Here is a 14020-nt window from a genome sequence, read left to right as displayed (position 1 = left end):
TACAGGAGACTAAGAGGCAACCCCACAAAGGATTACAAAGGATTACTTGACACACAGTTGAGAGCGGCCCTAATGGCAGGTTGGATCGACGAAAATACGAACCATTTTCTCACCACTGACTATCCCAAAACTCAGTTTCTATACACATTACCAAAAATCCATAAGTCCCTGACTGCATCCCCTGGACGTCATATCATCTCAGCCATAGATTCCCTATTCCAACTGGTGGCAATATACACTGATTCGTTCCTGCAACCCATAGTAAAGAATATGGAGTCATATGTTAAAGACACTAAACACTTGCTTTTACTATTGAAAGATCTGGTGGTTCCTACTGACAGTTTACTAGTCACTTTGGATGTGGCAAGTCTGTACACGGTTATCCCACACGAGATGGGCCTACAGGTTTACAAGGATGCATTGATTAAAACACACAAGGGACACCCACCCATAGAATTTTTGATATCTTTGCTTGACTTGATTCTCTCCCATAACTACTTTACCTTTAAAGATGAGTTCTTCTTACAAGTGGCAGGGACAGCTATGGGGTTGAATTTGGCACCTTCGTTCGCCAATTTGTTCATGCAGCACTATGAATTGAGCCACCTACCACCCAGGGGCTCTGATAAGATAATTTTCTATAAAAGATATATCGATGATTTACTGGTCGTCTGGGGAGGAACAGAAAGTGAGTTGATTGATTTTCATCATGAGTTAAACCTGCTAGAATCTCCCATTAGACTAACTATGTCCTATGACAGGCTAAAGATCAATTATCTGGATCTAACAATTTTCAAAAATGGGGACAAATTAGGTACCACTCTTTACAAAAAACCTACTGATAAAAACAGCGTGATACATGCGCATTCACACCATCCAACACATATGTCCCGGGGGGTCCTTTAACTCAGAAAGAACGAGGGCTGAACTGCAACTTTCCAACCTGGCAGAACAATTCGCCAGAAGGGGGTATCCAAAAGATCTAATTACAGATCAACTACAGAGAGCGAAGCGGATGACCCAAGATTTGTTACTGAAGGAAGATTCCTGCGATCAGAGGGCCCCTCCTAGGTCAGATTAGGTCAATCTTTGTAAGATTAGGTCAATTGTTGTAACAGAGTGGACCAATAACAGTATTGACCTAAAGAAGGCACTTAAAAATCGATGGGAGATCATTACTGCAGATCAGAACTTACCTTTCCGGGATAAAAAAAACCCTTGTGGCATTCAGAAGAGGACAGAACCTGAGTGACATGCTAGTGGTAAAGAACCTGACAGACTCAAAAAACGACGTGGCTGGAAAGGCCCTTAAAGAAAGGGTGCTTCAAATGTATGGGATGTATGACTTGCAGTCATGCCCGGATTTGTGGAATGGCCGACTAGGCCCGGGCCTAGGGTGGCAGGATTTTAGGGGGAGGCATGCTGCCCAACCACACCCACATTGGTTCAAAAACACTGGGAATGCGCTGGAGATACAATAATTTTTTAAATTTCCCATGCGCCAATCCCCATTGATGAAAATTTCCTTGAATAAAGGAGAGGGGACAGGGGCGATGAACAGCAGTGGGCCTAGGGGCACCCATTATGTAAATCCGGCCCTGCTTGCAGTGGGATGTCTCAAGGTACCTTCTTCACACACAGACAGGGAGAAAATTCGAGATTGGCCATAGAGTCACTTGCACAAGTGAATATGTTGTCTATATGGCATGGTGCCCCTGTGGTTTACATTATGTGGGAAAAGCAACTACCATGTATAGGGAGAGAATGAATAACAACAGGAGCGCCATCAGGAGTGCCCTATCCACGGGGAAAACAGACCAACCAGTGGTGAGGCACTGGTTACAGCATAAGCACACCTTACCCCAGTTTCGACACATGATAATAGACCATATACCCACTCTGAAAAGAGGGGGCGACAGGGGTCTAGCACTGCTACAAAGAGAATCCTGCTGGATCTATAAACTGGAGATTGACACCGAAAGGTTTGAATGAGACATTACCGATGTCTCCCTTCTATTGAGGAATGGGAGGGGGTTGGACTGCACTATGACAGATATCTATATGAGAGAGTGGATTATTGACCCCTGTGCCTATAGTCTATAAGCCCAATATGGTCTTTTTCTCTTTTTTGCATTTTTGTATTTCTTTCAGTCTTTCATTTTTCCAATGTGCTTTTCTTATTATTTTTTCAAATTTTTTTATGGTTTTTCTTTATTTGTTCATTCATTACGTTTGATCGTTGGACCTTCTGACAGTGAAACTGCTTTTGACTTTTCGTTTTTTTGGCGACTACATTTTTTTCGACTTCTTTTGTATATTTTTTATACATTTATAATCTTGCTCTATATGCTCCCCTTTGGGTGATACGAGATGGACTTAACACGGATTGGGACTGTATGGGGCTCAAGATACCCATCTACTTCAAGACAAGACTGAGTTGATATGTTTTTTCACAAAGGACGCTAGTTATTTATCCAGTTGCTATGAATGCATATGCTAGCAACACTGTAACACTGCTGTACTTTCTTTTTGGCTTGTTTCCAGGACCGATCAGTATCCCAGGGGTGAGTAGAAGGGCTTGTGAAGGTATGGGTCCCAAGACAGGAGAGCACTCCGGTGTGCTGTTTAACCCGATATGAGGAAGCGGTATCCCTTGAGAAGCCCCCACTAATGCCAACCAAAGCTCATACAGTCTGGTAAGTGTGACAATGAAGGCAAATGAATGTGGGAGAGCGAACCAGTACAACACTATGCCCCGTGAATATGTTCATAAGCAAAACTCCCTAAGACGTAAGGGATGGCCACCGGAACAATCACCCGATGGGCACCCTATGGTCAGGAGAAGAGATTATGGCGACAAGGGGAAGGTGTATAGAGTACTGTCTCACCGCTCACTGCAAGGAGGTGGGCGTGATCCTCCCACAGCAAGCTTCGCAGGTTACCATGACAACAGTAGGCGTGTTCTCCTACGCTACTGATGACTGATGAGTGGGGTTTGCGGGGGGAGTTGCGAGTGAAAGAAGGGGATACCAGTGATCTACACCATGTTGGGCCACTGGCAAAGGGGATGACAAAAAGATGTAAAGCCCTACACTCCGACCTCCTGGGGTAAGTGATCTTTTAATTTCAGTGGTTACTAGATTTTCTTCATTTAAACACACTGGATAGAATAGCATTCCAAGGTTCATTAGTATAGTAGGGGTGATGGTCTCACACTGATGATGTCACACTCACCTGTGATGGTCTCACACTAATGATGTCACACTCACCTGTGATGGTCTCACACTGATGATGTCACACTCACCTGTTTGGAGCCATTTTTTCACTTTAAAAAGGCATCACTGTAATGGAGTTTACACTTCCTGAAGACGGCTCGAGTAGAGGAGCTGAAACGTTGAAATAAACTTTTTTTTGTGTTTATTTGAAGTCCTTGGAGTGCGGTTTGTGATTATTGATATTGTATGACATTTTTGAACCTGCACCTAGGCATTGATGTTTTTGTGGTTTGAGTGCACTCATTTTGGAGAAACTATATATTTATACACATACATACAAATAACAAACAAGGAAAAGTTGTGCTCACCACTCATTTTTAAAAACATTAAGTGGGGGTACAATGAGGTTGTAACCACAAAATTCACATAGACAAATACAAGAGGTCCTCTGCATTCAACCCATTATCATATTAAAGGAGAATTCAACCCTTTAAGAAAAAAACCCATACCCCCCACCCCACGGAGACCCCCCAGCCTACCTTTCCCCTCCCCCCCGGGAAATGCCCCTACTTTATACTTACCCCTTGGTGCAGATTCTGGCATCGGAGTTCCACGCAGCTCGTGCGCACATTTGGACTATGGGGAAGCAGAACACAGTCAGAGATATGGGCCCAGATAAGGGAAGGTGACCGATAGGTACATGCCTGGTGCCCTCCCAGCTTTGCCATAGGCACGTGCCTCTTCTGCTTATCCCTAGTTCCGGCCTTGGTGTGTGTCATCCAGCAGATAGACACGGAATAACTTGATTTACTGTATAATGCAGGGGTCCCCAACCTTTTGTACCATGAGCCACATTCAAGTGTTGGGGAGCAACACAAGCATGAAAAAGTACCTGGGGTGCCAAATAAGAACTGTGGTTGGCTGTTTGGTAGCCTCTATGTGGAGTGGCAGCTTACGGAAGGCTCTACTTGGCAGTATACTTAAGATTTTATGCAATTAAAACTTGCTTCCAAGTCTGGAATTCAAACATAAGCATCTGTATTGAGGCCACTGAGAGCAACATGTTGCTCACAAGCCACTGGTTGAGAATCACTGGTATAATGATTTTCAGGTTGGCATGATGTACCCAATACACTAATTCAAACAGGGCACTATTTACCAGTTCTTTTTTAAATAAAAATCATAACTCGGGTTCATATTTTTAGAACACATCTAAAGCCAAACTAGTGGATCTATGCTGATATAGCTACCCAGGTTTTGGGCTAAATCAGGTTGATAAGAGGACTGGATCATAACAAGGGCCTATGCAGACCTGTCTGGAAAGTACTGCATTGATGATCCTTGCTCAATGGAATTTCTAAACCTGGCTGATAAGATACCTAAACAAGGTACCAATGCACTGGGTTTTTCCAGGTGGTAAAATATCTTTGTTTACAGGTTATTTTATGAGTGCAGTGGGGCAGTATACAAAAGATTTAGATCTGTATGTCTATGCTCCCAATTTTGTTTATTCAGAAAGACTGTGGTTGCAGTGTATGGAAGACCAATTAATCTAATCTTGAGTTGGACAGCAATATGAAAATACAGGTGTTAATATTAACAAGTAATATTGCAAATTGTGTAAAACTTCATCTGCATGAAGCAATATCAATAAAATTATCTATGGACTCCAAGCCTGTTCTAGTCCTGTTTGAAACCCCTAGCAGTCTTGTTAAAATTGACTTAATTTGTAATTATCTGTATCTCTATACTAAACAGGGCTGGAACTAGGGAAAGGCAAAAGCATGTGCTTAGGGCACAATAATGATGGGGTGCTAGGCACATACCTCTTCTTTTGCCTACCTGTTCCAGGCACTTGTTCCGTCCACTGCCACTGGTCACCACTGCTCATCTGTGCACGCTCCTACACCCCTGCGTCCTCACCTCTGTGCGTCCTTGGAGTTTGTTCATGCTTCCCCCTAGCATTCTAGGGGAGTGCAGACAGCTTGTCAGATGACTCCAAACACTGGATTCAAGCCACGGTATACTTGCAAGCATCATGATATGGGGAATGTTTCTCATATTATGGTGTTGGGCCTATTTATTGCATACCAGGGATCCAGGGATCAGTTTCTTTACATTAAAATACTTGAAAAGATCAAGTTGCCTTATGCGGAAGAGGAAATGCCTTTGAAATGGATGTTTCAACAAGACAACAACCCCAAACAAGCAAGGTTTCATACCAACAATGTATGCTATCATGCAGCAAAAAAATAGAAGCTGAACCCTAACGATAACTTTCAAAGCATGTTTCAGCTCTGCTCAACCCCATATTGTTACATTTATTGCAAAATATTCAACAGGCCTCTCAAAAGAATTCAGTAACATTTTAATACTTTAAATTTTATTTTTTTCCAACATGGAGAACTATTAAATTTCACCTACAATTTTTTGGCTCTTTATAAACAAAAGACCAGGAAAATATGTGCATCAAAGTAGAAAGTGCTAATTTAATTTCTTAATCTATTAAGTCTATTATATCCTGTTTTGGTTCAAAAGTATCTTTGTAAGATGCACCGAATCCAGGATTCGGTTCGGGATTCGGCCAGGATTCAGCCTTTTTCAGCAGGATTCGGATTCGGTCGAATCCTTCTGTCTGGCCGAACCGAATCCTAATCCTAATTTGTATATGCAAATTAGGGTCGGAGAGGGAAATCACGTGACTTTTTGTCACAAAACAAGGAAGTAAACATTTTTTCCCCTTCCCACCCCTAATTTGCATATGCAAATTAGGATTCGGATTTGGCTCAGTATTCGGCCGAATCCTTCGTGAAGGATTCGTGGGTTCGGCCGAATCTAAAATAGTGGATTTGGTGCATCCCTAGTAGAAAGTCCATCATGAGAGGAGCTGTTTGAAATCAATGATGCAAACATTTGTGAATGCATCTTGACAAATATCTACAGTATACCTGATAAAGAGGGTGCAATTTTTTTAGCATACTGTATGTTTTTTTTTATTTAAAAAGAAAATACTAAATAAATTACAATCTGAGTTATAGTACCTCCTATAATTATGTGAATCTTATGGAAGGTTAACATGATCAGTGCCATGAGCTTAACTCAAAACATTCATACAAAGTTCTGGAAATATGTCCAATACAGATAACCAAAATAAACATTTCAAAATGTCATGTATCTCTTCTATGAAACATCTTCCAAATAGTCTGCCACATCACTGGTTTGTGAAATGGTGCGATCCAATGTAAGGTCTTTAAAGGGGACGTATAGCATAAATTTTCACAATGCATCAAACCATTTCAAATAATGTAAAATAGAAGAGAGTGTTTTTATTTTAATACCTTTTTCATCAAAAAACATCTGTATTTGCTTGAAAACTGTTCTCAGCCCTTCCTGTCTCAGACTCTTCAGTATCTGAGCTGCAGCCCACGGCTCTTTCTGTATAAGCTATAGAGCAACAGCCAATGAGGAAGGAGTGGGTGTGTCTGTGATGTCTCTCTCAGTCCTTCTCTGCAGACTTCTGTTAACCCTTACTGCTGGTTTTCCCTTCCCTGCTCCTTTCTCTCCCTCTGTCCTATTTATTTAACACCCTCTCTGCCCTGTTTGTTTTCCTCCCCCTCCCTTCACTGCTTGTTCCTTTGTCTTGCCCTGCAATAATTGTGGAAAAGAAAGAAAAACAAACTTCTGTATAAATAATACTAATCTGCTGCTAAAAGTATTTTATTCTTTTCTGGGGACAATGTGTATGAGCAGTTAGTGTAAGTACCATAGTCATTTTCTACCCAGTATTTTGTTGTATACAAACAGCAATCAACATCTTATGGGTTTTCCTTTGTAACTCCCTGCATCTGTTATTATATGTCAGCTGGTTGATGAAAACAAAATAAAAGCGCAGATTCTGAACTCATATTTTTCATCTGTCTACACAAATGAGGAACCAGTAAGTGAAGGTTTCCTTCTTAACAGTCCCAATTCTAGTAATACAACTAATGATGCATGGTTCACACATAAAGAAATTCAAAAGAGGCTTGAACATGTTAAGATTAACAAAGGTCCAGGGCCAGATGGTATTCATCCCAGGGTAATTAGCGAGCTTAGCTCTGTGATTGCCAAACCTCTTTACTTAATTTTTCAGGATTCATTGAGATCTGGCATAGTGCCGAGAGACTGGCGAATTGCTAATATGGTGCCTCTATTCAAAAAAGGATCCCGTTCTCAGCCTCAAAACTATAGGCCAGTTAGTCTGACGTCAGTGGTAGGAAAGCTTTTTGAAGGGTTAATAAAGGATAAGATACTGGACTTCATAGCAAATCATAATAATATGAGTTTGTGCCAGCATGGTTTTATGCGTAATAGATCTTGCCAGACTAACTTAATTTCTTTTTATGAGAATGTAAGTAGAGACCTCGATTCTGGGATGGCAGTGGATGTGATTTATTAGACTTTGCTAAAGCATTTGATACAGTGCCACACAAAAGGTTACTGGTTAAATTAAGGAATGTTGGCCTGAAACATAGTATTTGTACCTGGATAGAGAACTGGCTAAAAGATAGACTACAAAGAGTGGTGGTAAATGGAACATTTTCTAATTGGACCAGTGTTGTTAGTGGAGTACCGCAGGGCTCTGTACTAGGTCCCTTGCTTTTCAACTTGTTTATTAATGACCTGGAGGTGGGCATTGAAAGTACTGTTTCTATTTTTGCAGATGATACTAAATTGTGCAGAACTATAGGTTCCATGCAGGATGCTGCCACTTTGCAAAGTGATTTGTCTAAACTGGAAAACTGGGCAGCAAACTGGAAAATGAGGTTCAATGTTGATAAATGCAAGGTTATGCACTTTGGCAAAAATAATATAAATGCAAGTTATACACTAAATGGCAGTGTGTTGGGAGTTTCCTTAAATGAAAAGGATCTAGGGGTCTTTGTAGATAACACGTTGTCTAATTCTGGGCAGTGTCATTCTGTGGCTACTAAAGCAAATAAAGTTCTGTCTTGCATAAAAAAGGGCATTAACTCATGGGATGAAAACATAATTATGCCTCTTTATAGGTCCCTGGTAAGGCCTCATCTGGAGTATGCAGTTCAGTTTTGGACTCCAGTCCTTAAGAGGGATATAAATGAGCTGGAGAGAGTGCAGAGACGTGCAACTAAATTGGTTAGAGGGACGGAAGACTTAAATTATGAGGGTAGACTGTCAAAGTTGGGGTTGTTTTCTCTGGAAAAAAGGCGCTTGCGAGGGGACATGATTACACTTTACAAGTACATTAGAGGACATTATAGACAAACGGCAGGGGACCTTTTTACCCATAAAGAGGATCACCATACCAGAGGCCACCCCTTTAGACTAGAAGAAAAGAACTTTCATTTGAAGCAACGTAGAGGGGTCTTCACAGTCAGGACAGTGAGGTTGTGATGGCTGATTTAGTTAATGCCTTTAAGAATGGCTTGGATGATTTTTTGGACAGACATAATATCAAAGGCTATTGTGATACTAAACTCTATAGTTAGTATAGGTATGGGTATATAGAATTTAAATTAAAAGTAGGGAGGGGTGTGTGTATGGATGCTGGGTTTTCATTTGGAGGGGTTGAACTTGATGGACTTTGTCTTTTTTCAACCCAATTTAACTATTTAACTATGTAACTATGTTATACAATTCCATCAGCTGCATTTATTCCCTTGCAACTCCCTGCACCTCCCTATAAATTGTTCCATAACAGCTGCATTTCCCAATGCAACTCCCTGCACCTGATTATAAACTGTTCCACAACAGCTGCATTTTACCCTGCAACTCCCTGCACCTGATTATAAATTGTTCCACAACAGCTGCATTTCCCCTTGCAACTCCCTGCACCTGGTCGTAAATTGTTCCAGAACAGCTGCATTTTACCTTGCAACTCCCTGCACCTGGTCATAAATTGTTCCAATACAGCTGCATTTTACCTTGCAACTCCCTGCACCAGATTAGAAATTGTTCCAGAAAAGCTGCACTTCCCCTTGCAACTCCCTGCACCTGGTCATAAATTGTTCCAGAACAGCTGCATTTCCCCTTGCAACTCCCTGCACCTGGTCATAAATTGTTCCACAAAAGCTGCATTCCCCTTGCAACTCCCTGCACCTGGTCATAATTTGTTCCAGAACAGCTGTATTTTACCTTGCAACTCCCTGCACCTGGTCATAAATTGTTCCAATACAGCTGCATTTTACCTTGCAACTCCCTGCACCTGGTTATAAATTGTTCCACAACAGCTGCATTCCCCTTGCAGCTCCCTGCACCTGGTCATAATTTGTTCCAGAACAGCTGCATTTTACCTTGCAACTCCCTGCACCTGGTCATAAATTGTTACAATACAGCTGCATTTTACCGTGCAACTCCCTGCACCTGATTATAAACTGTTCCACAACAGCTGCATTTCCCCTTGCAACACCCTGCACCTGGTCATAAATTGTTCCAGAACAGCTGCATTTTACCCTGCAACTCCCTGCACCTGATTATAAACTGTTCCACAACAGCTGCATTCCCCTTGCAGCTCCCTGCACCTGGTCATAATTTGTTCCAGAACAGCTGCATTTTACCTTGCAACTCCCTGCACCTGGTCATAAATTGTTACAATACAGCTGCATTTTACCGTGCAACTCCCTGCACCTGATTATAAACTGTTCCACAACAGCTGCATTTTCCCTTGCAACACCCTGCACCTGGTCATAAATTGTTCCAGAACAGCTGCATTTTACCCTGCAACTCCCTGCACCTGATTATAAACTGTTCCACAACAGCTGCATTTCCCCTTGCAACTCCGTGCACCTGGTCATAAATTGTTCCAGAACAGCTGCATTTCCCCTTGCAACTCCCTGCACCTGGTTATAAATTGTTCCACAACAGCTGCATTCCCCTTGCAGCTCCCTGCACCTGGTCATAATTTGTTCCAGAACAGCTGCATTTTACCTTGCAACTCCCTGCACCTGGTCATAAATTGTTCCAATACAGCTGTATTTTACCCTGCAACTCCCTGCACCTGATTATAAACTGTTCCAGAACAGCTGCATTTCCCCTTGCAACTCCCTGCACCCGGTCATAAATTGTTCCAGAACAGCTGCATCTCCCCTTGCAACTCCCTGCACCTGGTCATAAACTGTTCCACAACAGCTGCATTCCCCTTGCAACTCCCTGCACCTGATCATAAACTGTTCCACAACAGCTGCATTCCCATTGCAACTCCCTGCACCTGGTTATAAATTGTTCCACAACAGCTGCATTCCCCTTGCAGCTCCCTGCACCTGGTCATAATTTGTTCCACAACAGCTGCATTTCCTCTTGCAACTCCCTGCACCTGGTCATAAATTGTTCCAATACAGCTGCATTTTACCCTGCAACTCCCTGCACCTGATTATAAACTGTTCCACAACAGCTGCATTTCCCCTTGCAACTCCCTGCACCTGGTCATAAATTGTTCCAGAACAGCTGCATTTTACCCTGCAACTCCCTGCACCTGATTATAAATTGTTGATGTACACTGTTTGTATAAGTTTTATAATGTAATAAATGTAAAGTCAGGGAGTTGCACAGTGTATAACAATATATTATGGACTATAGATTATGTTGATGCCTATTTGCTGTGGAACATAGGACAATACTGTTGTACTTTAAATAAAAGAAAATACTATTACTATTACATTACTATTACAGTTTGTATTAACCTTCACATCTATTGATTAATGTTGAGCATTTCAGGGATGTTGTTATAAGTGAATGATCAGGCAGCAGCATAAGACAGTTATGTGCAGGCTGGGACACACAGGACAGAGGGTGGGAGGGGAGGGGTTTGGCTGCTATAGCTCAGGAGTTCAGCCTGTCAGTCTGTGCTGTGACCACTTCCTGTGAGAGAAGTTTCAGCCTAGCTTCTGACCTGAGAGGTTCTCTCTGCAGCTCTGATATAATGACAGTTCTAGGAGGTAAAATGCTTTCAAAACGTTTTTCTTTCTGCATCATTACATGTTCTGAGGAAGGATGTGTAATATATCTGAATATGAAGGTTATATGAAATGTCCCCTTTAAGCTAAAAACATAAATTACCAAATTAGTCTTGTATTGCTTGGTAATAAACAAAGAAAAACAGGTGATGTGAGATTAAATAGTTTTTAACGCATGATTGTTTTGTAGTGACCCATTAATCTGAGACCACAGTTTGCCAAATTGAGGTGCAGTGCAGCGTATATTCATTCTATAAAAAATAGTAGGAAGTGAGGAAGAAACTACTTTTTATTTTTTATGTGCTCTAAGAACCAAAAGTAGAATTTGATTTCTATTCTGATTTCTGTTTTAATATGGTCATGAAACTCCTCGGTAACTTCTAATATCCTTATATTTTACAAGAGGGGGACCTTTATTCAATATATATATATATATATAAAATTCACTGACAAAGGTGCACACCGGGATTTTTTCGGTTTAAAACTCCATATTTATTAAATAAGTTTAAAACAGGAACTGGCCAACGTTTCAGTCTTTTTCTAAGACCTTTATCAAGACCCTGTTCACATTAAAACATCAGTGTTTAAATACCTAAAAATATGACACTCACCCCTTTGTGCACGCCCACATAATCATGTGAAAAAGGAAACACCTGCACCAAAAGAGCAGAAAAAATAAGAACATTGTGGCAAGTATGTACAGATTATATAGACACTCCAGTATATGCAGAGAATAGATACATTAAGGATATAAAATTTGCAACATTGTATTCAAACAGTTAGCGTTGCTCAAGGAAACATAGATAAGAGCAATACTCATTTAAGCCTAAAGGAGCTAAAGTGTTCAATTTACGTATCCAAAAAGCTTCCCGTTGAATTAATATTTTGGACCTTTCACCCCCATGTTTCAGGGGCAGGATATGGTCTATAGCTATGTACTTAAAAGTGTTTTTTTCCAAAAAATGTTTTGCAACAGGTTTATTAGTTGCCCCATCTCTAAACGCTGTACTGATGGCAGACCGATGCCCATCCATCCGTAATCGTAGGGTCTGGTCTGTCTTCCCCACATAAGCAAGACCACAGGGACAGGTGATTAAATAAACCACATGCGTGGTAGTGCAAGTAATATGATGTCTAATGGAAAGGCGCTTGCCTGTTTGAGGATGAAGAAAAGATGTGCCTGGAGACATATATCTGCAGAAGTACAGCACTGACAGCGAAAGCAGCCGAGCTTTAATTCACGTAGCCAGCCACTAGGGTTCTTTGTATAGCAATCAATTGGTTCACTCTTAACAAGCAGATCCCTAAGGTTCATGCCTCTTTTATAGCACATCATTGGGGGGCCAGAGGTCAACTTACATAGGTCAGAATCTGCCTCTATAATTTTCCAATGGTCCCTCACCCCCCAAGTTTCCTAGCATAACTATCCAGAGCTTTGACTAATATGTTGGCGCTATATAAATACATGTTAATAATAATAATAATAATAATAATATGGCTTTCTTTAAAAGAAAAAAAAAGTTTCCTCAATTAAAGCTATTGATGAAATCAAATGTGTCCAAGATAAGGAATGTACTTGTGTCTCACATTCTGCAGGTTGCCCTTGAACAGATTCTTTACAGTTACTAATAGTTTTCTACCTTTAAAGACTATGGGTTGTTAAGTGGCAGTAAAGCATCCATGTTAGAGGAGATTGATTGCAAAAATGAAAAAAATAAATATGAAGATTAGGAAATAAGGAACTTTTTAACCAAGATAATCTTTAGTATCCCCTCTCAGTAATGTCTCTCTTCATTCTCTCTTCATGCGGGAGTCTGAGTTTGATTAAAAGCTCCAATACACAATTGATGTGTGCTTTCTTTGCCTAGATAATGTATTAGATGGAGTTACATATCTTTCAGTTAGTTGTTAATCAAGATCTGACTCTGATATCTGCATGAAGAGAGAATGAAGATTTTTTAATTAATGAAATTCTTAATTGTGGTAATGTCAGGTGGTCCATCTTTGATCACCATGGTTGTCTGGCTTTATTGCATGTACCATAGACATTGTGTCTTCTTGGTGGTTTATTATACGGAGATACACAAAAAGATGTACTCATTTGCTGAGATTAAACTAGGATTCAGTTAGTCGAATCTCACTGATTTAATAATGAGGCCTTAGTTCAATGCTTAGATAATATCAAGGGTTTACAGTTATGTACATAAATATTCAGACAGAGACAACTTTTTCTAATTTTGGTTCTGTACATTACCCCAATGAATTTTAAATTAAACAACTCAGATGCGGTTGAACTTTTTGTGTTAAAAAAGGCTTTAGTTCCTCACATTTTTATGCAAACTTTTTGTTCAACCCACTGAATTAAAGTTGAAAGTCTGCTGTTCAACTGCATTTGAGTTGTTTCAATTAAAATTCATTGTGGTAATATAGAGAACCAAAATCAGAAAACAGTTGTCTCTGTCCAAATATTTATGTACCTAACTGTATGTAGACCTGTGGTGAGAGGACAGCAGCAGCTGCTGTCTAGGTCTGTGAGAATTTTTTTTTTTTTTTATAAAAATCCTATTTGTTGTCCTCATGAGTAAATATACAGGTGCAAATTGCCTCTTTAAAAATGTAAGTACAGTTCATAATTGTACCCCACTAATGATATTTAGAATGTTAGAATATAGTTAGATTCTCTCATAATGCAGGTAAGAAAGTAGATAAGTAGAAATTAAACTTACTGTCAGATTCTTTGGTATTAAATGCTCCAAAGCGGGAACCTGTTTCCATTTTTAATGGAGGCAAGGATGCAAGAGCAGGAATACTTACATCATGTTTTGGTGGCTTATT

At 40.4% G+C, this 14020-nt stretch overlaps 1 long non-coding RNA gene across 1 annotated transcript; it reads right to left on the bottom strand.

Moving 5' to 3' along the window:
* Positions 1 to 3777: 3777 nt before the first annotated feature.
* On the bottom strand, positions 3778 to 11840 carry LOC108717900. The gene is made up of 3 exons (XR_001935923.2): positions 11797 to 11840; positions 5058 to 5181; positions 3778 to 3851 (listed from the first exon to the last, which is right to left on the bottom strand). It is a non-coding gene; the product is annotated as an uncharacterized LOC108717900 (long non-coding RNA).
* Positions 11841 to 14020: the final 2180 nt, after the last annotated feature.

The sequence above is a fragment of the Xenopus laevis genome, chromosome 5S (assembly GCF_017654675.1).
Source record: "Xenopus laevis strain J_2021 chromosome 5S, Xenopus_laevis_v10.1, whole genome shotgun sequence".
NCBI classification, from domain to species: domain Eukaryota; kingdom Metazoa; phylum Chordata; class Amphibia; order Anura; family Pipidae; genus Xenopus; species Xenopus laevis.
This window is presented reverse-complemented; position numbering and strand designations above follow the sequence as displayed.